The following is a 25,145-nucleotide window of genomic DNA, read 5'->3' as shown; positions in this document are numbered from 1 at the left end:
TAACAAGATTTTAACTTCAAGACACGTGCTATTTAATTTGTTTTGATCTTATATTTTATTTATTTTTGAGTTTTCCTTTCGTAATATCGATTAAAGTACAATAAACAAATTTAATAGTTTACTATTCGCGACTTTTGTGGCGGATTTATTTAAGCATTTTAATGGAAAAATTTATACGTGTGTATACAATATATATGTATATATAAATAAAATATACACGTGTATATAATATATGCATATATATTCAAATAAAATATACACATGTGTATACTATATATACAAATAAAATATACACATCTGTATACACTATATATATAAATATATATACAAATAAAATATACACATGTATATATATATATACATACAAATAAAAGATACACATCTGTATACACTGTATATATAGATATATATACAAATAAAATACATACATGTGTATACAATATATATATATACGTATATATACAAATAAAATATATGCATATATATATATATATTCATGTTTTACCGAATTAAAATAGTTTTCTACCAGAGTTACAAAACAGTGTCATTGCTTAATTTAGAAACATTTATCATTCGCCTTTTACGTAACCACAAGTTTAAAGTCGTTTGTACGACATTTTGAAAGTCATGAAACTCAATTATAAAAATGGTTTCATTATTATACCGAAAACTATAAGAAAGTACGAAAGTAAACGAAGGAAAACTTAACAATGAAACGAAATATATTTACTGTATTCTGTATTATGGGAACATTTACGTAAAATATCGTTTAAAAATGAGATTTGGCTATTAAAATTATTAAAACTTCTTATAATTATAAATATTACATACGATCACTTCGGTTATATCTAATATTCAAATGTACCGAAAACGTGAAATTATATAGGGTTTCAAACCGAAAATTTATATATAGCTCTAGTAGTTTCCGAGCTCGTGACTAGGAACAGTCACACGTTCTGTTACCAAAGTAATGTTGGCATTAGGATAAAATTGATTAAATTTATGGAAAATAAATGGATCAATTCGCATTGAATAAATTAGGCTAAAATGAAAATACTAAAAAAACTTGTTAAACCATACTGGCTTTGAGAAACGCGACATTTATAAAAGTGGTCAAAAACAAGTAAATCGATCGTGCAAAATTCTGATCAATAAAAAAATTCGCGAAAGGGAAAATATCTCATTAATTTTACAAGGAATGTTTAATCCAATTTTTGTTTTTCAACTAAAACGTGTTCATTTAAAGAAATCACACGAATCAGTTATATTATTAGATAGCACACACACACACACATACAATAAACTGTATTTGTGTAACGAGAGAAGTGAGATAGACTTTGATGTGTTTCTTTTTCCATTTTCTTTTAAAACAAATAAATTTCTTAATTTAAGAAAACACATTAACAGCGACTAGACAAAAAAGCTACTTTCCAAATCGTTCTATTCGCATTCTTTTCAAAAGAACTGTTTATTAACAAACTAATTAAATAGTTTAATTTTTAATTTACTACCTCAGGATATACGATAATCTTATAACGTAATATTAATAGACTTTCACAGACCAAACCAATTGTTTTTTTGTACAAAGTGTCAAGATTTTACGATATTAATAAGAGGTTATTGTAGACAGAATATCATGTAAGTATGAAAATATAAACATAATGTGTTTTATTATTCTGGTAAAATACGTACATTATATAAGTAAAATAGAATAAAACACTTGGCATCTATTCTTTTATGTTACAGACATAAATATTGCATTACGATAAAAATAGGCTGGTTGTAGCTTATTTGTTAATATTTCTGGGCTGTGCATCCGACAGTTCACGATTTAGGTGTGTTATAGGAATTATAAATCTCTTTGTTGTATCAGAGAAGAGTTATCTAAGACTTGGTGGCAGGTCTTTTCCCTGGTTTCATTTCCTCTTGTTAATTAATTTAAAATGTAGTGTAACTTTGCGCAGTTAGTTCTTGCGTAGGATTGTGCGAATTTCTGAAACAAACAAACAAAACATTATGCGAAACAAAAACATTCTATTATGTAGATCCATAATTATGTAAAAGTTTCGGTAATTTCCCTTTTAATAACTGTTTACAACTTCTAACGTGAAAAATGACGAATTAAACAATGGGATTTAACATAAATCCCACTTTTAACAATTAAATTACTAAATCATTGATAAGGCGGCACAATCTTATTGTTAACAATGCTAATAATTTTACTTGTTTGTTTTAGGGCAAAGCTATCGGCTGTGATTTTACTGATATACAACCAACGTTACTAATTATCGCTTTACGTGTCATGTATATGTAAGAATAATTTGAACTGAAATACTGTGCTAAGTCATGAATATATAAGTATTTTACTAGTTTCCAAATTTTAATTTTGACATCTACACACATAACTGTTTCTTTGTTGTCAAGCAAAAGCTAAACAATGGACTATTTGCCCTGTGTTCATCACGGGTGCCGAACTCCGGTTTTTAGCGTCATGGGTCACTGATGAACTAGTGGGGTTACGTTCATGCACACTCGTTGATCAAAGGACATCAACAACAGCGTTGGCATTCACAGTTCACATAAGCAGATTGTAAACACCGTAGCATGTTATATTATACGTACTTGTACTGGTACTGCTGTTTGCCTGTTTGGCTTAGCACCAGAAAGTACCTCATGCTTGTGCCTAGTTTTTAAATACTTTCTGTACATTTTGATATTAGATGGAACATTACTGTTCGGTTATACTCAAATTAATAAATAAACGTGCCCATTTAGGTAGGCTGTTTTATTCGTTTCTGTGTACAAAGTGAGGGCAAGCAGATGTAATTTTTCATTTTAAAACATTACATCGTTCCAGTACAATTGAATGCAGTGTTAGTGGTAGCCATAGGTGATGTATTCGGGTTAACTCGGTCAGGCTCGGGAAGATACGACAATTTTGAACTGAGGTATTTTCAAAGATAAGAACATTTGATAATCAGTCTGCAGACCTATGTAGAATTTCCATAAACAAACCAGAACGAACCGGTAGATCAAAAAAAAAATCCTAACTTTTCTCTCAAGCAAGAAAAACAGGGAAAATTACCCATCCGATTGAAGCTTATTCCGTACGCTGCACATTGCAGCTCTGAGAACAGCACATGTGGCTGAAGAGGACTTAAACAGGTAGTTTGTTGCTAGCAAACCTTCTTCTAATGCAGGGTTTGGAGAAATCGTCTTTCGTGACGTGATTTCTCAAATCTCTCAGAAAGAATCAATATACCGTGATAAGAGCAAATGTGGTAGTTTGACTTATTTGAACAAGAAACCTAGGCAACTTTGCTCGAGAGAGAGGTACCGATAGTGCTATGCCAAAATAAACTGAGTTTTCTGATATGATTTAAACACGTATTGTTGAATACAATAAGTATACATTTCACAGTATCAATCATATTGATATACAAATACAGATGCACATTACATGATATGGAAGATACTGTTAAACACAAGTCCACATTCACCGTAGGTATAGCATTTACATTTTGCATATTTATTTTAACTGGTAAATAAGTGGTTTCTTAATGACGGAAAGCACATTATTAACAAATAAATCTCAAAATTATAGACGCAAAAAAATGCTGCATAATAAACTATGTCGGCTCGGCATGACCAAGTAGTTAAGGCACTTAACTCGCAATCTGAGGGTCGCGGGTTCGAATCCTCGTCGCACCAAACAGGCTCGCCTTTTCAGCCGTGGGAGCGTTATAATGTGCGGTCAATTCCACTATTCGTTAGTAAAAGAGTAGCCCAAAATTTGGCTGTGGGTGGTGATGGCTATCTGTCTTTCTCCTAGTCTTACACTGCTAAATTAGGGACGGCTAACGCTAAAATCAGAGATTAGATTTCCCTCGGTGGACTCAGCAGATAGTCCAATGTGGCTTTGCTATAAGAAAACACACACGGCTAGCTCAGATGGACCTCATGTAGCTTTGCATGAAATTCAAAAACAAACAGCATATTTGTGCGACTGGTTATGTTAAACATTTGCGAGACTTAAGGAAGGAAGCTTTATTAAAATAAGAACGAATAATGAGGCCGTTTCTGTTGGACAGATAATTCACAATAAAAACAGAAAGAAACAAAACTCTGAGTAATCGATTCCACAAACTATGTTCTCAATAAATAGAATTTTAGCCACTCACCATGGCTAGTTAGATTTGTTTCCAACTTATCAGCTGTAAGCGTTGAATCATCGGGTGATAATAACCTTGTAAGCGAAATGTGTCGTGAAACTTGGCACCATCTCCAAATAGAAATTAAACTATACAATTAGCATACAATGCTATATTAAAATACAGTCAGTCATTTGTTCTGCAAGCTATTATTCCGGTATTGATTCTTTCCTCACTCTACCTTTTAACAAGTGTTAGGTTTTCGAACTCGGCCATAATTGTCTTTTTTAAGAAGTATTAAAAATACATTTTGTAAAAGTGTTGACAAGACCTGGGAATATTTAACATAATGAGTACATCATGCAATTAATGTGTTTTTTTAAAGAAACTTTCAAACAAAATGAACATGTTTTAAAATTCCAAATAAAATACCAGAAAGGAATCTCCACCAATATTTGGCCACGTCTGTAACACACAGCTATTAAAAAACTAATGGTAAATCATTTTATTGTTAACAATAACACGTAAAACTTGAAAAGAAATTCACTCTACTGTTAAATATATTTTTTTTAAAGATGTAAATAAAACCTTAAAGTGTGAATCGTGTGTTCATTATATAAATAGTTCTGTATTTTACATGACCTTGTGGTTAAAACGCTCGACAGTAGTCATCAAACAAGTTCACGCTTTCGACAGTGGGAACGTTAAAATGTGACAGTCAAATCCACTTTTCGTTGCTATACTAGTTTTCGAGGTTTTTTTTTTACTCGTTTGCTTTCCTCTAGTTTATTTGTATGTTTGCTTTTGAATTTCGCGCAAAGCTACACGAGGGCTATCTGCGCTAGCAGTTCCTAATTTAGCAGTGTAGGATTAGAGGGAAGACAGTTAGTCATCACTACCCATCGTCAATTCCTGAGCTATTCTTTTACCAACAAATAGTTGGATTGACCGTTATTATATAACTCTCCCATGGTTGAAATGGCGAGCATGTTTGGTGACAGGGATTCAAACCCACGACCTTCAGTCAAGCTTAATCATCAAATCAGTTTTCTGAGTTATTACGTTACATTATAACGCCCGCACGGCTGAAAGGGCGAGCATGTTTGGCGCGACGGGGATGCGAACCCGCGACCCTTGGATTACGAGTCGCACGCATTAACCCACCATGCCATGCCGGGCCTTCAACAAACGACCATAAACCTCTATACAATATGATTGTTTCAGAATAACTAATAACGTCTGAATAAATCATAGGGGAAACTGAAAACAAGGTATGCAATATCTAATGAAGTGTAATAAACCTGTTTGTTTAATGTTAAAGAGAAAGGAATATGACCTGAATAAAACGGATTTAAAGTATGCGACAAAATACGAGAAGAACTTAGATCTAAAAATAACTTTTTTTTTAGAAAACGTGATTATTTATTTCTTTTGTTTACAATAATTAGGATATTAGTATTTCAGTTTTGTGACATCTTATCATAGAATCAGTTCTCGTCGAATTGTATTCAGTATTCAAAACTGCGTGGAGTAAAAAAAAAAGTCCATTGCATTAATGAATTCGATCCCCTGGGTTGGTTGTAGTCGTGTGATGACCTGTTGTCTTCTCCCCCTCGGGTAATGCAGAGTAACGCCTGGCTTAACATTTTATCAAGAGTCATGGAATATGTCATAAAGCTGTATGTTACGTAGCGTGTCGTTCCCCATGCCCCACGGCTCGGCTAAGGATCCTGTTGTGCCTCGTGGCTCGTGAAATGACACTGTAACATAGGAATCTCTCTCCAAAGAGGTATGATGAATGCGTAACTTCTCTAACATACATCTTTCCATTGTGAAGAAATAATTACACAGCCCCTAACACTAGCTCCTGCTGTGAATGTAGGTAAACGTCACTTGTAGCAGTTTTTTTTTTTTTCTTTGTGACGAAGGGATGAATTGTATTATACCTTAGGCGGTAGGTTGAACGTATAACTTCTTTCTACCAAATATAGGATTATATTTCCTGTTGTGAAATGTATATAACACGCAGTAGAAACTCAGGCTTTTGGAGTTAAGTTCACAACTGTTAAATAAATGTGACATATATAAACAAATACATATAAACGAAGATAAATAAGTAAGTAAAATCATGACGAAGGACTGCCTTAGAAACAGCAAATTACAACCTAAATTAAATATTGAACAAAATGCACTGCTTTTTTTACAAAACAGACACTAGGGTACACGATACAATGTATAAAATGTATCCCAGGTCTTAGAGGTGACTGCGCAGGTGATTTTTAATTTTAATGTGTTTTGTTTTGGCTTTTTTAAAAAACTACGGTTGTTTTGTTTCGGATTATTCACAGTAAACCGAACTCAGAATGTGTAGCTCTGAGTTAAAAATAACAACGTTTCACGAGCGTAGCGAAAACTTTTCTTCGTGATGACGAGAAACCAACATTAAGTAAAAATATATCTCAGGACGGCTAATATGAGTATTAACACTTTACGTTGAGGATGACCTAAGAAGGTCGAAACGCTGTTCGCTGCTTTAATTTGGGAAGAGTTATCTTACAGCCCAGGACTATATAGGAAGAAAACAGTCATGTGATGTGTTCAACTAAAAACGATTACTTTAACTTAAGAAAACTTGATTTCTGTGTTTGTTTTTGTTTCCTAGAAAATTACTTTATTTTTAACCCCTAAATAATGGTTGTGCCATGCACTGCAAGAACCAGTAATGAAAGGCTAGAGACCATCTCATCATTCGACTGTCACCTACCAAAGAAAGAAGGATATGTATTGAGCTATTAGAACTTGAACGAGAAGTTGATCGATTCTGAATGAAAAACCTTTGATGGTTTGAAGCTAACCAAAAGCAGTGGTGGTGACTGGTATCGAACCATGACACGTTTCTCGGCCACCAGAAACACGCAAACTCGGTTCTTTGCGTTAAGCCTTTGTTGGCCGACGGCGGCTCGGGCGACCAAGTGGCCGAATTTGTTATGACATGTACTTGTTTAGAATTGTCACGCTATTTCTTCATCAGGTCCTTAAGGCTTGTTCTTTTTTTCATTGTGGGTTGGGTCACACGACACAGCTGAAAAGTTTCACTCTGATATGAATATAATTTTCCGTAGTAAACATATAGATGGTTACTCAAGATTAAGAATCTTCAATTAGTAAAAAAAAATAATCTTCATAAAACCAGGAATCAAACGATTCGGAGGAAATTGAATCTAACTTTCTGTGACTGATAGTGTGAGTAAAAAAACCAACAAAGTCGCAGGTGGAATCTAACTTTCTGTGATTGATAGTGTGAGTAAAAAAACCAGCAAAGTCGCAGGTGGAATCTAACTTTCTGTGACTGATAGTATGAGTAAAAAAACAACAACAAAGTAGCAGGTGGAATCTAACTTTCTGTGACTGATAGTGTGAGTAAAAAAACCAGCAAAGTCGCAGGTGGAATCTAACTTTCTATGACTGATAGTGTGAGTAAAAAAACCAACAAAGTCGCAGGTGGAATCTAACTTTCTGTGACTGATAGAGTGAGTAAAAAAAACCAACAAAAGTCGCAGGTGAAGTCTAACTTTCTGTGACAGATAGTGTAAGAAAAACAAAAAGTCGCAGTTGGAAAAACCAACAAAATCGCAGGTGAAATCTAACTTTCTGCGACTGATAGTGTGAGTAAAAAAACAACAACAAAGTCGCAGATGGAATCTAACTTTCTGTGACTGATAGTGTGAGTAAAAATCCCAGCAAAGTCGCAGGTGGAATCTAACTTTCTGTGACTGATAGTGTGAGTAAAAAAAACCCAACAAAGTCGCAGGTGGAATCTAACTTTCTGTGACTGATAGAGTGAGTAAGATAAAAAACCAAAAGTCGCAAAAAGTCGCTGTGAAAGTGAGTAAGAAAACCAAAAAGGTGAAGTCTAACTTTCTGTGACTGATAGTGTAAGTAAAAAAACCAACAAAATCGCAGGTGAAATCTAACTTTCTGCGACTGATAGTGTGAGTAAAAAAACAACAACAAAGTCGCAGGTAGAATCTAACTTTCTGTGACTGATAGTGTGAGTAAAAAAACCCAACAAAGTCGCAGGTGAAATCTAACTTTCTGTGACTGATAGTGTAAGTAAAAAAACCAACAAAGTCGCAGGTGGAATTTAACTTTCTGTGACTGATAGTATGAGTAAAAAACCCAACAAAGTCGCAAGTGGAATCTAACTTTCTGTAACTGATAGTGTGAGTAAGAAAAAAACCCAAAAAGTCGCAGGTGGAATCTAACTTTCTGTGACTGATAGTGTGAGTAAAAAACCAGCAAAGTCGCAGGTGGAAATGCATTATTTTCCCGACTAAAAATAACATAATGGCGCATTTGACACAGCCGTATTACTCATCATACCAAATATCTTACTTCTGTGTTCCATTTTTGACACAGTAAAGATTTTGAATAATGTAAAGTAGCAACTTAATTTCCTGAGCTAATGAACTGAATCCCATTAAATGAAGTTCTGTCGCTGCTAGTTTTCTAATGAATGATTAAAAAGAACGAAAATTGTATTTAATTATTTGGATGGTGGTTGGTGTTTTATCTGTGTTTTATATTTTTCAATGTTATGAACGGCTTTATGAGATTTATTTTATTTAAAACATTACTGTATTCAATAAGAGGTAGCCCAAGAGTTGGCGGTGGGTGGTGATGACTAGCTGCCTTCCGTCTAGTCTTACACTGCTAAATTAGGGACGGCTAGCACAGATAGTCCTCGAGTAGCTTTGTGCGAAATTCCACAAACAAACAAACGAACGACTATTTTTTATTCAACCCAAATTCTTAAAGAACATTCTATAGATGCGTATGATTATTAAAATGTATTTTCTTTTATATAAACGGGATTATGTAAATCAGTATGACTTCCTAAGTCTCAATAATTCATTGGTTTGTTCGCAACACTTGGTATTCCGTTGTACAAATATATAAATAACCAGACAGGTGGTAGCGCTGCCGACGTAGGGGTGGCTCAAACTGTTCATCAGAATGGTATATTAAATATCTCCTCAATAGGTCATCAGAACTTTTATAATGCTACACGTTGTTACCTTTTACAACAATATCTATGTAATAACCCAGTCACCAATTATTGGAATCTTTGTAGGTATTACAGCATAATGTAATATAGCATAATGTATTACAGCAAAATGTAATAGAGCATAATGTATTACAGCAAAATGTTTTAATTTCTTATTGTTCTTTCTTCTCTTTCTATTTTATTACATAATAATTCAAAAACTAAAACAATGGTGTTTATCAAGTTCACTGAGGTGACACAGTTTCAAACAAAGTATCCGCTTTTACAATATTATTAATAGCTAGCAGTAGTTTTTAAAAGTCGTAATTCTAACGCAAAGTATATTATCACGAACCACTGAGACCCGGCATGGCCAGCTGGGTTAAAGCGTTCAACTAGTAATTTGAGGGTCACGGATTCGAATATCCGTCGCCCTTTCAGCCGTGGGGGCGTTATAATGTCAATCCCACTAATCGTTGGTAAAATAGTAGCCTAAGAGTTGGCGGTGGGTGGTGATGACTAACTGCCTTCCCTCTAGTCTTACACTGCTAAATTAGGGATAGCTAGAGTAGACAGCTCTCGTGTAGCTTTGCGCGAAATTCAAAGACAAACAAACACTAACCACTGAAGTCAGCTTTTGTACAAACATTTGATGTTCCTTTAAAAACTTTAGTACAGGGTGAAACAGGAATTATGATCCAGTTACAGAGAACCAGTTGGAACTGCACCGTATTTAGAACCTGGTTATAAATACAACCTTATTAAAACACTGTATTAAATGAAAACAAGTAAAGAAACACTTTTCAAAGAAATGAAATGAATGTAGTGATAGCTCGTTAAAAAGAAAGCAAACACGACAGTAATGATGGCAAGAAAGGGATGGTAAGAATTAACACATATATATATTTAAATATTCAGTTACATCTGTGTTTAATTAACACATATATATATTTAAATATTCAGTTACATCTGTGTTTAATTAACACATATATATATTTAAATATTCAGTTACATCTGTGTTTAATTAACACATATATATATTTAAATATTCAGTTACATCTGTGTTTTATTTGCCCTATTTTTGTCTATTAACGTTCTACTACACTGTGTGTCTCTGGAAAGAAATGCCATCCCTACCATCTTGTTTACATTGTTTTTTTAATTATTTACATCAACCACTCCAATTAAATGTTTAGATGTACTAAACTAAACTCAAAACTAGTTGTTCTCCAATAACAAACAACAAAACCCTTACACTATGCGTGTTGGCATGCACAGATACATTGCCCTACATATCTAAATCCTTACAATAGATGTGTTGATATACACATATACATTGCCCTACATTTCTAAACCCATACACTAGGTGTGTTGATACACACAAATACATTGCCCTACATTTCTAAACCCTTACACTAAGTGTGTTGATATGCACAGGTACATTTCCCTACATTTCCAAACCCTTACACTGAGTGTGTTGATATGCAGAGATACATTGCCCTACATTTCTAAACCCTTACACTAAGTGTGTTGATATGCACAGACACATTGCCATACATTTCTAAACTCTTACAATGGGTGTGTTGATATACACAGATACATTGCTCTACATTTCTAAACCCTCACAATAGGTGTACACATATGCATTGCCCTACATTTCCAAACCCATACACCAAGTGTGTTGATATACACAAATACATTTCCCTACATTTCCAAAGCCTTACACTAAGCGTGTTGACATGCACAGATACATTGCCCTACATTTCTAAACTCTTACAATGGGTGTGTTGATATACACAGATACATTGCCCTACATTTCTAAACCCTTACACTAGGTTTTTTGATATACACAGATACATTGTCCTACATTTCTAAACGCTTACAATGGTTGTGTTAATATACACAGATACATTGCCCTACATTTCTAAACCCTCACAATTGGTGTACACATATGCATTGCCCTACATTTCTAAACCCTTACAATAGGTGTTTTGATATACACAGATACATTGCCCTACATTTCTAAACCCTTACAATGGGTATGTTGATATACACAGATACATTGCCCTACATTTCTAAACCCTCACAATTGGTGTACACAGATGCATTGCCCTACATTTCTAAACCCTTACAATAGGTGTTTTGATATACACAGATACATTGCCCTACATTTCTAAACCCTTACAGTGGGTGTGTTGATATACACAGATACATTGCCCTACATTTCTAAACCCTTACAATGGGTGTGTTGATATACACAGATACATTGCCCTACATTTCTAAACCCTTACAATAGGTGTACACAGATACATTGCCCTACATTTCTAAACCCTCACAATTGGTGTACACAGATACATTGCCCTACATTTCTAAACCTCTACACTAGGTGTGTTGATATACACAGGTACACTGTCGTACATTTCTAAATCCTTACAATAGGTGTACACAGATACATTGCCCTACATTTCCAAACCCTTACACTAGGTGTGTTGACATGTACAGATACATTGCCCTACATTTCTAAATCCTTATAATATGTGTGTTGATATACACAGATACATTGCCCTACATTTTTAAACCTTTATAATAGGTTTGTTGATATACACAGATACACTGTCGTACATTTCTAAACCCTTACACCAGGTGTGTTGATATGTACAGATACATTGCCCTACATTTCTAAACCCTTACAATAGGTGTGTTGATATACACAGATACACTGTCGTACATTTTTAAACCCTTACTAGATGTGTAGATATACACAGATACATTGCCCTACATTTCTAAACTCTTACAATAGGTGTGTTGATACAGACAGATACACTGTCGTACATTTCGATATCCTTACACTAGGTGTGCTGATATGTACAGATACATTGCCCTACATTTCTAAACCCTTACAATAGGTATGTTGATATACACAGATACATTACCCTACATTTCTTTGTATTATCCGAAAGCTCTAATGGCTGTTTATAAAGTAAAAAAATATCTTGACTAACTACGCTCATTAGACCTAGTGTAAGACTGAAGGATATTCTGATACTTTGGTAAACAAAGAAGAAGAGCTGATGCTGGTTTTTAGGCAGACAAGTGATGATATAGATTTCGTGTTACTGATGTGTTCTTTAAAACAAGCTTCCGTAGCTTTATCTTCCCTTTTTCTTTGCAACTAATTGTATGATTTTGAGCCTTATGCAATGATTCACGTTATCTGTGCTTAAGAAACAAAAACAAAACAAAGAAACGTTATTCCCAGTTTCAGACAAAAATACAATGTTCTTTACTAATGGAAAAACATACAATGCGCAAGAAGTTATGGGATAAAATGCATCTCAGTGCTAAGTTTATAATGCTAAAAATCTGGCTACGATACCTGCGTGGAGTACAACACAGTCAAACCATTGTGTAATTAACAACAAACTAAAACAAAATGCTAATTTGAAAAGTTTCCAGTTTGATAGCCGGAGTGAACAAAGACATAAGTGCGACCGTTCTTCGAGTGCAATAGTGTGATTGTAAGAAAATGATGCAAAATTATACACGTAAAACGTGTAAAAGCTATTAGTGCTCAAACAAAGTATTCAGGAATAGATGAAAATTCTTTTGTTGGCATTATTTTAGATAACATTTGAATTTCCAACAAATTTCCATATGATCCACTTATATAACAGTTAGTCGCGCCAAACATGCTCGCCCTTTCAGCCGTGGGGGCGTTATAATGTGACGGTCAATCCCACTATTCGATGGTAAAAGAGTAGCCCAAGAGTTGGCGGTAGGTGGTGATGACTAGCTGCCTTCCCTCTAGTCTTACACTGCTAAATTACGGACGGCTAGCACAGATAGCCCTCGAATAGCTTTGTGCGAAATTAAAACAAAATATATAACAGTTAGTTATATATTTAACAAAATATGAGAAACTTCATTATTTTATTACAAGTTACAACTTTTACTGTAGAAGCGATAACTTATCAATTAATATTTGAGTGACATTCAACAACGCCGCTATTTGATTGAAACAATTATTATGTTAGGAATACATTCACTTTAATCTGTATATATTGAGGCATGCGCACATGTCGACTTAGTTTGATTACTGTTGTTGAGTTTCCACTCTACAAATCCAATTAAAGAATTTTTCTAACCTAATTAACGGTTTAAATGAATAAAGTCATAATAATTTTCTAATTGTTAGCATTTTTCAAGCCATTTTTACTTGTAAGGATAGCTCGCTACGAATTTCAAGATAAATGATTATATGCCGTCACGATGGCATAAAAACACGTAGGTTCAAGAAATCTATTTAACAGAAAGATTTGGTTTGAAGTTATAATGTGTATTAATGAGTAATTTAAAAGACAGTTTTTAATATATTTTGTAATTATTATTTGCTATTAGTTCAAATTTTCACTTTCAATAAATTATTATATCTTACTTGTCCTTTTTTAAGAGTGTGCAACTGGAATGATTATGAGTCCCCCACTGGAACAGTGGCAAATCTGCAGAGTTACAACGCTAAAATCAGTGGTTCGATTCACCTCAGTGGACATAGCAAATAGCTAGATGTAGCTTTGTTATAAGAAAAACCCAAACTCAAATGAGTAATAAATGTAGTTTTGTGACGCTGTTAAACACAAAGCTTTACTGTGCACTGCTCAGTACTGGTATCGAAACTGGATTTTTAGTGTCGTGATCTGCAGGATTACCTCTTAGCCATTGGGGAACATACTAATAAATATTCTTATGCTCTTCTCAGTCATTTGTTCATGTAGAGTTTTTATCTGAAGACTCTCTAATAATTAATTCGTTACTGGTTTGAATGGTATACCTATGCAATGAAAGGTGTCACCCCCTAGTGTCACAGTTGTAAACTTGCTGACCTATAACATGAGGAACCGAGTTTCGATTCATGTGGTGCTCACAGTACAGATATCCCATTATGTAGCTTTATGTTTAGCTACAGATAAATAATGAAAGGTTTTGATCTAAATAAAACCCATAGTAATTATTTTGGTGTTGCCTATAGAAATATTTATAGTTAACAAAAGAGCACCGTAATACTGAACGCAAGACTTCGAGCTCTTAACTGTATAACAAGCTATTTAGTTATTGAAACAATACGTTTTGTATTTTTTAGTTTTTAATCAAGTATTAGTTCAAATATCTTTAAGCATTTAGACGCATGTCTATGAAAATCGATAATTATAGAATTATGTAATTTGAAAGCCTTATCTTACGTTAAACTATTTGTTTACAGTAAAGTCGTGTTTTCTCGGTAAATACCAGTTAAAAGCAATAACAAAGTTGGCACGCATTTAAGGATAATTATTGATTGTCATTCTGTAAACTATAGCTACTGACTTAGTAATCAATACATACCTTTAATTTATCTCTAGCTAAGTGAATATTTAATAAATCGTGTATAGTCGATAACTTAGATTCCTGCTTGAATAAACTAAACGATTTTCATGCATCATGTGGTTCATTGTTTAAAATTAATTAATTCTACTCATTATGTGATTATCCAAGCATACTTTTAATGTGTTCATTTTGTTTCTTATTATTTCCAATTGTACTTCCTAAACATCAGAAAACTGTATTTGTATAAATGAGAAACATCACACCCGTTAAGAAGAGCAGTATTAGTAAAAAGCTTTGTCACGTATGTTTAATGTCTGTTAATGCTGCAATGAAAACATTATGAAATATAAACATACTGTCATAACCACGGTTAATAAGAACATTTTGTAGTAAACATAAATGTTCCTTTGGATTAAATTTTATTTTTAGATATATCTTGGATATAACGCTAGGTTATACTACCCAAAGTAGTTTTACTTTGAAACAAACAAACTTTTTTGTACATAAATTATTTTTTAATTCTGAGTTGGCAGACTTTAAATCAGGTTTAAATGTTTAATTGTTCATATAAGAGTGAAAAACGTTCAACAGAAATTCAACGGAACAACTTTTGTATTTTAAAATTTCTTGTATATATATATTTGAAAATCATTTTAACCACATCGAGAAAGAAATTATTTTTCGAGCTGGAAAAGGCTAAGTAAATCGAGATGTATGATTCGTATTTGTTAATCACAATTGTGCAAAACAAGTATGGTCTACTGTTTGAATAGAATTAGAAACCAATATCTTCTGTTCCTTCAGAATGTGAAGCGGTAATAACGTGATATGATCTAGTCCTTGGTAAGACCTAATACGTAGGTTCATCCTTTTCATATCACAAACAGACAGGGATTGTGTTCTGTTTCATCCCATCTTCTGTTGCTTTTGTTTATCAGATTCTATTTCACTCCATGATGTCCATTGGTTGAACAAAATAGATCATACCACAACTCGTGAGAAGTTTTGACCACAAAGAAGAAATTCCTGATGAAAAGTATGTATTGTCATGATCTAGAACCTTATTACATCCTTTAAAAACTGGTTGGGATGGTTTCAAATGTAACCATTATATATCAAGTAGAATCTGGATACAAAATAAATAAAATTACCTCAGTGCTCAGTGCGTTAACTCAACCGTTCTGCGTTCTACTGACGTTATTTTAAATAGCTTGTTTAGAGACAGTACGTAATATATCGCGTTTTTCCCCTCCAGAACAACGGTAAGTCTTTGAATTTACAACGCTAAAATCAGCAGTTCGATACCCACAGGTGGACACAGCAGATAACCTGATGTAGCTTTGCTATAAGTAAACATATAAATACATATCACGTTTTAAAGAGGAAATAATATTATGTCCATTTAGATCAATGAGAACATTGAGAATGCTCCGTTTATATAATATGTCCATTTATTTGTATATTACTTTTTGTGACAACATTTCCTGATGCATTTCCATGGTGTAGCTTGTTCAGTTCGTTAAACATTCTATTTGTACCTTTAAGTTATTTTTATTTTATATATCAAACTAAAATTAAGGCTCTAGTACGAGTAAAATGATCTAATTGTATCTTAGAGAACTGAATCTATATGGCCAGGGGGTTAAGGCACTCGATTCGTAATCCGAGGGTCGCGGGTTCGAATCCCCATCACACCAAACATGCTTGCCTTTTTAGCCGTGGGGGCGTTAGTAATGTGACGGTCAATCCCACTATTCGTTGGTAAAAGAGTAGCTCAAGAGTAGGCGGTGATGACTAGCTGCCGTCCCTCTATTATTACACTGCTAAATTAGGGATGGCTAGCGCAGATAGCTCTCGTATAGCTTTGCTCGAAATTCAAAAGAAACCTAACCAATATTGATAAAAATGTAGATTTGCAAATAAATGTAATTGAAACAAAGCCTAGAAAACACATTCTATATACAGGCCACTCTTTATATTTCAAATAATTATTTATAACATGTCGAAAACAAGAAAAAGGCTCAAACCAAACTTTTACTTTATGTAAAAATCGCTACAGAGGCCAATAAAGAATATACATAGTTATTTTAAACTGCATATTAAAAGCCTGAGACATGAAAACTTATCTAAGAGTATTACCAATCAACTAATATTAATGATAGTAAAGCTGAAAGCAAACTAACCGAAAGCAATACATAAAATAAAAACAAGAGTCAATACGAAGTACTGATAAATTGAATGTCTGTTCTGTTTTCATTACTTGTATGGTTTCAGATGTGTGTCCCTCAGTGGCAAAGCGGTATGTCTGCAGACTTACAACGGTAGAAACCGGGTTTCGACACCCGTAGTGGGCAGCGCACAGTTATTTTATATATGAATTTATTTACTTGAAAACCGAGTTTTTTTGTAATCACCAAATGTATTTGCTTGTAACGAAGCACAAATGTTCACTGTGAGCCGTAAGTGTTCTTATCGTCATGGGTATCGAAACCAGGTTTTTATAGTTATGGAGACATATTGCTGAGTCACTGTGGGGAGAGCGGTTCGTCAGGTTAACGTCGCTTTCAAGTAAATAAATTTGTTTTTATTATACTTGTTTTGTTTGTTCTAGAGAAAAGTCACATTGAGCTGTCTGTTGTGTTCACGTCAGGGAATCGAATCTCTGTTTTCGGCGTTATAATGTCGAAAACATACCGCTGTCCCATCGGGGGACAAATTTGTTTTCATAGCGCTACCTCTTGTAAAAAAACAACAACTTATTTTATGTTAAATTGTATTAACAAGTTAATACGAGAATCACACCATGTTTAACCAAACTGTTAAAAATCGAGAAACTTACTGGTCGACAGAAGTCAGAAAAGGATATGAAAGTTGATTATAGTTTGGTTTGTTTTGAATTTCGAGGCAAAGGCTGTCTGCGCAACTGTAGTCAGCAGGAGAAAAACCAGTTGGTGGTGATGAATAAAATGCGGCAGAAACAAATCAACAGTTAGCACGAGATGACGACAAAAGTATCAATTATAAATGACATTATTATTTATTTAAACATATATAGGTATATATATATAAATCATGTGATTAGATTTCAAGGGAACGTTAAAAAGTACATCAAAATGTAAGTATGTGAAAACAACCATATGAAATTACATTGAAATGGCCTTGATCAAACATTAACACTAGAAATATAAAATTATTTTCACTGAACGAGTTATCTCTAACTTCATTATACAATTAGACTAGTCCCCCGCTAGTATAGCGGTAAGTCTACGGATTTACAACCTTAAAATCAGGAGTTCGATTCCCCTCAGTTGACTCAGCAGATAGTACGATGTGGCTTTGCTATAAGAAAACACACACATACATACATAAAACACATCTTTTAGCCGCAACCAAAGTTTTCGGGCGTATTTTTACCTAACTCTCGAACTGCTGAGTTGTTTCTATACCTCTCCCTACCGGAATGATATACATAATATATCATGTCGAATAATTTTCTTTTCAATTTTTAAACACTGACCTGAAGAAAATTGTTTGAAATAAAATATCTTGTGTGTGAAATACATAGGGGTTAACATTAATGTTATTTTCATTTTACTTACAAGTTTTTTTGTCTGTAACTAATATGCTCTGTAATATAAATATTGTGAATCATGAATAATGCGTTTCTAAAACAAACGGAGTCGATGTGGACCTATAATTGTTAATTATGGGATTAAACATTATGGGAGATTTATAATTCTGATAAAAGATAAAAATGTCAATCTCACTTAATGTTGACTTTTCACGTGTAAAAAAAATGTTTACTTCTTGTCAGTTCAGTTTCATTATTTTGTGGGAGTCGAATTTTCTAAAATGTTTTAACTACCACATAAAGCACTGTTTTAAGAAATGTTACAAAGTTGTTGAGATGTAGAAATGAAAGTTTATGATATCATAGTGTTCACTGCTCCAAACTTACGCTGATTTATTCGACGTAAAGTAGTCAATTATGGATTAGTGTGTCACGATGAGTCTCTGGAACTCCTGATACATCTGACTGTCATTTTTGAGAAAAAACAAACAAACTATATATATACATATATATATATGTATTAACATTTTATTTCAGAAGTATGTAGCCAAACTGAGAATAATCTTATTATTTATTAAGACGATTTCTTCTTGCTTCAGAATATTGAACTTTCTTTGTGAATATGAATTAGTTGTTCGGTGTCAGACAAGAACAGGTGTTCGCGCACAAGTTATTATTATATATTCACGAATCTTTATACATGAAGAGTTCCTGGTCTGTGTTTAATTCACTTGGCTACATTGAAATTTACTTTACGTTTCTGGCATACTTATACAGTCTGTTTTATTTCTCTATCTATACAATTACTGCCACATCTAGGCACGCGGTATGCCTTTAGCGTATTCAACCCCACCTCCAGTAGCCTGCACTGTTTTTAAACTTTCAAGTCTAGTTGAGAATAACAAGTTCAGATCAATACGGTTCTCAGCTTGTGTGTGTGTGGACTCGACATCTTCAAATGCATAGATCAGACGGTATATCTCGCTTCATGGAGAATTACCCATTTCGGCTCATTAGCGCCACCCATCTGTGAACTTTTTTTTTTTTGGACATTGAGAACAATCGAAGAGTTAAAATGTACAGCTTCTACGTGGAAGAACGAAAGGAGGGGCAAACCGGTAGAACCAGAGAACCTTAGCCCGCCCCCTTGCTACCCGTGCATCGATTTCTGGTCGCTCCGAGTGGGAATATGATTTTGTTGAAATATCTTTTCGCTTCCCTTATCTTGCCACAAACATTAAAGTAGTTTTGACTGTAGTTTAACAGAACGATTTTATTGATCATCCAAGGGACGCACGATATCGCAAAATAACAAATTGAAAATCAAAAACTCTACCGAAGATAAAGTTGTGTCATCAATTAAAAAAGCTAGATTTCTCTCGCCTTTTTCATATGTAGAGGAATTTGGAATTGGAAGCACCGTTAGATTAAGTATAATGGAATAAAGAACGTTAGATTAAGTATAATGGAATAAAGAACGCGGTTTTTTACGAGTAACTAGCTTCTTTACATCACTATGAACACCATGTTAGTAACGTTGATTAAGAGTGTTCTCCTTACCATTTCTAAATAACCTCAAAAAGTGATACCGGTTAAATAAGACGTGTAATGTCTACTGAAAGATACATTTGTTTCTTAATTAAAACTGACCACTTTATCAATATTAATCCAGTTAAACCAGCGATTGCAAGCCTTTGAAATAAAGGGAATCAATACTTTGGTGAAATTAACCTAGGTTTCTGATACAAAATAACCGTTTGATTAATGAAGACTACTAAAGTATCAGATTAACTATAGTCTAGATAAATAAACCTACTCTAAGCTCAAAGCTGTGATTATCACAATTCCTGGTTGGAACAACAATCTTTCCTTGGCAAATATCCAACTAGAATCGGAATATGGTTAGTTTCTTGTTTGACTGTGTCTTAAACTATGAGCTAGAATGTAAACAAAAGTTTTCAATTATAAACTTTGGACAATTAATTACGATTAAATGTTTTAGTAGCGTGTAAGAAGTAACTATTTAGCCGAATATCCTAGCACGACCATCGTCAAGACCAAGGTTCTATTGTTTTAATCAATATCATTATGTGGTGTAAAACACTGGTTTCCAGCTCTAAAGAGACTCCTGGAAGGAATATATACTTGCAAACGAGAGTGTTTTCGTTCGACAGAACTCCATCTTTTCTACCTTCTTAATATCTGTAACGATTTTTTCCCACATTCAACCCATTAATTATATTGATTGTTCGTTACAGACAACGTAAACGGTAATTATTACAACCATGTTTTCACTTACGACATTCGATGTCCTGTCTACGTATATGTAAGACATTAATAAGTAATATATATATATAGTAACGTAAAATATTTATAAATAGTACAAATGCAGGTTTTTCAAAAATTGAGAAAATAAATTAAGATTAAAAATATGTACCTTAAGGAACATTACCACGTTATTACCCTTGGGAACATTACAACTTTATTACCCTAAGGAACATCACCACGTTATTACCCTTAGGAACATTACAACTTTATTACCCTAAGGAACATCACCACGTTATTACCCTTAGGAACATTACCACGTTATTACCCTAAGGAACATTACAACGTTATTACCCTAAGTAACATTACCACGTTATTACCCTAAGGAGCATTACCACGTTATTACCCTAAGGAGCATTACCACGTTATTACCCTTAGGAACATTACCACGTTATTACCCTAAGTAACATTACCACGTTATTACCCTAAGGAACATTACCACGTTATTACCCTTAGGAACATTACCACCACATTACCCTAAGGAACATTACCACGTTATTACCCTAAGGAACATTACCACCACATTACCCTAAGGAACATTACCACGTTATTACCCTAAGGAGCATTACCACGTTATTACCCTTAGGAACATTACCACGTTATTACCCTAAGGAACATTACCACGTTATTACCCTTAGGAACATTACCACGTTATTACCCTAAGGAGCATTACCACGTTATTACCCTAAGGAGCATGACCACGTTATTACCCTTAGGAACATTACCACGTTATTACCCTAAGTAACATTACCACGTTATTACCCTAAGGAACATTACCACGTTATTACCCTTAGGAACATTACCACCACATTACCCTAAGGAACATTACCACGTTATAACCCTAAGGAACATTACCACCACATTACCCTAAGGAACATTACCACGTTATTACCCTAAGGAGCATTACCACGTTATTACCCTTAGGAACATTACCACGTTATTACCCTAAGTAACATTACCACGTTATTACCCTAAGGAACATTACCACGTTATTACCCTTAGGAACATTACCACCACATTACCCTAAGGAACATTACCACGTTATTACCCTAAGGAACATTACCACCACATTACCCTAAGGAACATTACCACGTTATTACCCTAAGGAGCATTACCACGTTATTACCCTTAGGAACATTACCACGTTATTACCCTAAGGAACATTACCACGTTATTACTCTAAGGAACATTACCACGTTATTACTCTTAGGAACATTACCACCACATTACCCTAAGGAACATTACCACATTATTACCCTAAGGAGCATTACCACGTTATTACCCTAAGGAGCATTACCACGTTATTACCCTTAGGAACATTACCACGTTATTACCCTAAGTAACATTACCACGTTATTACCCTAAGGAACATTACCACGTTATTACCCTTAGGAACATTACCACCACATTACCCTAAGGAACATTACCACGTTATTACCCTAAGGAACATTACCACCACATTACCCTAAGGAACATTACCACATTATTACCCTAAGGAACATTACCACATTATTACCCTAAGGAGCATTACCACGTTATTACCCTTAGGAACATTACCACCACATTACCCTAAGGAACATTACCACGTTATTACCCTTAGGAACATTACCACCACATTACCCTAAGGAACATTACCACAATATTACCCTAAGGAACATTACCACATTATTACCCTAAGGAGCATTACCACGTTATTACCCTTAGGAACATTACCACGTTATTACCCTAAGTAACATTACCACGTTATTACCCTAAGGAACATTACCATGTTATTACCATAAGGAACATTACCACCACATTACCCTAAGGAACATTACCACGTTATTACCCTAAGGAACATCACCACATTATTACCCTAAGGAACATTACCACGTTATTTAATTGAATTTGTACAGATTATTTCTGGTCTGCAAAAAATAATAATAATTAGCGAGATTCACAGATACCAAAGAACAGACATTAATATTGAATGGAGAGCTACATCTTGTTTCTATTATTCAGGACAAATGTATAGCAAAAACACAGATTCTATTGCACGAACACACATACACAATCTATTTAGTTTGTAACTTATATAAAGTAGCCGAGAAAGTAGCGTATGTCCTACCATTTGATGCCTCATAACGTAGTGAACGTACTGAAGTTAAATAATGAACGGTTACGAAACTAACCATAAAAGACATGACGTCATCCTCAAACCGGTTATTAAATATATTTATCGTTAATAAAGACTCTTTTGCACGAGGTGCGAGACATAATAAACCATATCGAGTCTTCATTTTGTGGTCGCATAATAAACGTACTGTGGTGTAATGAAGCTATTGAACGGTTAATATATATTGTTGGGCATACCTCAGGAAACAAAATGTGAAGCTTACCTGTCTCTGAAGTTTCACGAGCTCTTCCTGGAAATCAAATATTAATTTATTTGTTATAAGAATCACGCATAAATTTCAGTCTTGAAATGTGCGAGTCTTGAACGTGACAACATTGGAATAAAATATATTTAACTCGACGCTTTATACACTGCTTGTTGTGCCATATGTTAAACACTAGCTCTGTTGCTACGTAGCGTGATGTCCAACGTCAGACTCAGTCAAAGGTTTCGTTTAATGCTATTCTGTTTCACATACGTCGGCACTACAACTGACAAAATAAAGAAATAATAATTCGCCGAATCTATAAATTTAAATTCTATTCTTATTACTACCTGAAAGTGGATTTTATTGTTTTAAATATGGGTTTACTAATGTTGTGTAGTCCACTCTGGTTATATTACATTAGGCGACAATTCAGTTGACGCCCAAAAATCATCACATTACGTCCAAAACACAAAACGTGCATGTGTATCTAATATCTAATAATTCCATATACACTGTGGTATAAAGATAGCATAATTATCAACTTGCTACTAAAGGTCACTCGTGCTCCATTTAAATGTTGACATGTTATAGTTGGCACGACTTAAAGAACAGAATGTGTTATTAAAAACGTAACTGACATAAGAAATGAAAGTGCACACTGTTAACAGTATGATTCGTAAATAACTTCGGTTTTCATTACTGTAAGAGATACAAGATAAATTGGATCACAAGCATAAAAAATATTCTAAATCTTTAACACGCTAACTTAACATAACAATTTCTGGCACTATACGTGTGAAGATGTGCAAAACTTCTCTGAAAACGTTATTCTCTTAACATACATAGAACTGAAAAAAAAATAGAATTCGTTTCTCGTCTATGAGGAGATATATTACGATATAAAACGTGTTTCACCTGGGTTAACTTTTATACAACTCTATACAAGTACATTAACAATACGTATCCACAACAATAGGGAAGTATGTATATATATTATAATTTTGTTATCATATTAACGACAATGAGATAGTGTGATTATTGGGCATCATTTGAAATTACCATTAACCTCTCAGTATTAAATAATAATATAATAACAATATAATAAAACATATATACTTCTAGTTTAACTGGAGCATGCGGTGAAAGAAGTTGGCCATAAAAATTGTCGCTTTTAAAGAACACAAACACAGATTCCAAGGAATACAAAAACAAACTGTTTTCTGCATTCATGAAGTTACGGCTGAAGAGACGTTTAAATTCGCTAGCATAGTCTTAAAACGGCAAAGAAAATGCATCGTTGAATTTTGGCACAGTTTCATTTCCTTAAGTTTCACTTTCTTCTGGGCTTTACCCACAATGCAATTCAACTTCTTGTGATTCATTTTGGCATTTTTTGTTTTGTTTCGTTTTATGTTTGTATTGATTTCCTGTTAAATTTACGAACAAACAATATCTACTAACGTTATTGTTTCAATTATACAGAATGAAGCTGTTAGAACGAAAATGGTACAACTTAGATTTTATTACAACAGGAAACACGTCATTTGAACTTTTTTTATTTTTCTTAATGATCTACATAAAAACGAAGAACTTGAAATGACTACATCTATAAACTGACAACTTATTTATCTTCCTTCGACAAATAACGTATCACTAATATCTTAAAGTTGCACAAACGTGTTTACAAACTGCTGATGACCATATTAAAAAAATGTTTATTGTTAAGTATAAAGCTGCAGAATAGGTTATCTGTGCTGCGTCCACCGAGAGTATCAAACTCGGTTTTTTGCATTATAGGCCATCAAGCTTACTGCTGGAACACTGGGGGCTATTAAAGGAGAAAAGCAAATAGCTATGTCTTACGAAGTTATTCATAAGTTTTTATAAGAATAGTTTGATTAGTGTGCTGTTATACATAAAGATACACAATGGACTGCCTGTGCTGTGCCTATCACGGGTATCGAAACTCGGTTTTTTAAGATGTATACCTGCAGGTTTGCTGCTGGAGGGATTTATAAGCTTTTAATGTGAAATAATTAAATAAACGCAGGTGTAAGAAGGACAAGTATATGTTGTGAAGCTTCTCATAAAACAACCAAGTATATCTTGTGAAGCTTCTCATAAAACAATCAAGTATATCTTGTGAAGCTTCTCATAAAACAACCAAGTATATCTTGTGAAGCTTCTCATAAAACAATCAAGTATATCTTGTGAAGCTTCTCATAAAACAACCAAGTATATCTTGTGAAGCTTCTCATAAAACAATCAAGTATATCTCGTGAAGCTCTCATAAAACAATCAAGTATATCTTGTGAAGCTCTCATAAA

General features: G+C 33.9%; 2 long non-coding RNA genes across 2 annotated transcripts in view; both read right to left on the bottom strand.

Annotated features, from left to right (window-relative positions):
• The window catches only part of LOC143222500 (uncharacterized), a 128,217-nt gene that overhangs the window by 37,605 nt on the left and 65,467 nt on the right, over positions 1-25,145 (bottom strand). The window lies entirely within an intron of this gene.
• LOC143222502 (uncharacterized) lies at positions 1,640-22,584 on the bottom strand. The gene is made up of 3 exons (XR_013012275.1): positions 22,563-22,584; positions 4,182-4,282; positions 1,640-1,993 (listed from the first exon to the last, which is right to left on the bottom strand). It is a non-coding gene; the product is annotated as an uncharacterized LOC143222502 (long non-coding RNA).

The sequence above is a fragment of the Tachypleus tridentatus genome, chromosome 8 (genome assembly GCF_004210375.1).
Source record: "Tachypleus tridentatus isolate NWPU-2018 chromosome 8, ASM421037v1, whole genome shotgun sequence".
In the NCBI taxonomy this organism is placed as follows: domain Eukaryota; kingdom Metazoa; phylum Arthropoda; class Merostomata; order Xiphosura; family Limulidae; genus Tachypleus; species Tachypleus tridentatus.
Note: the sequence above shows the minus strand (reverse complement) of the source record. Positions and strands in the feature narration are given on the sequence as shown.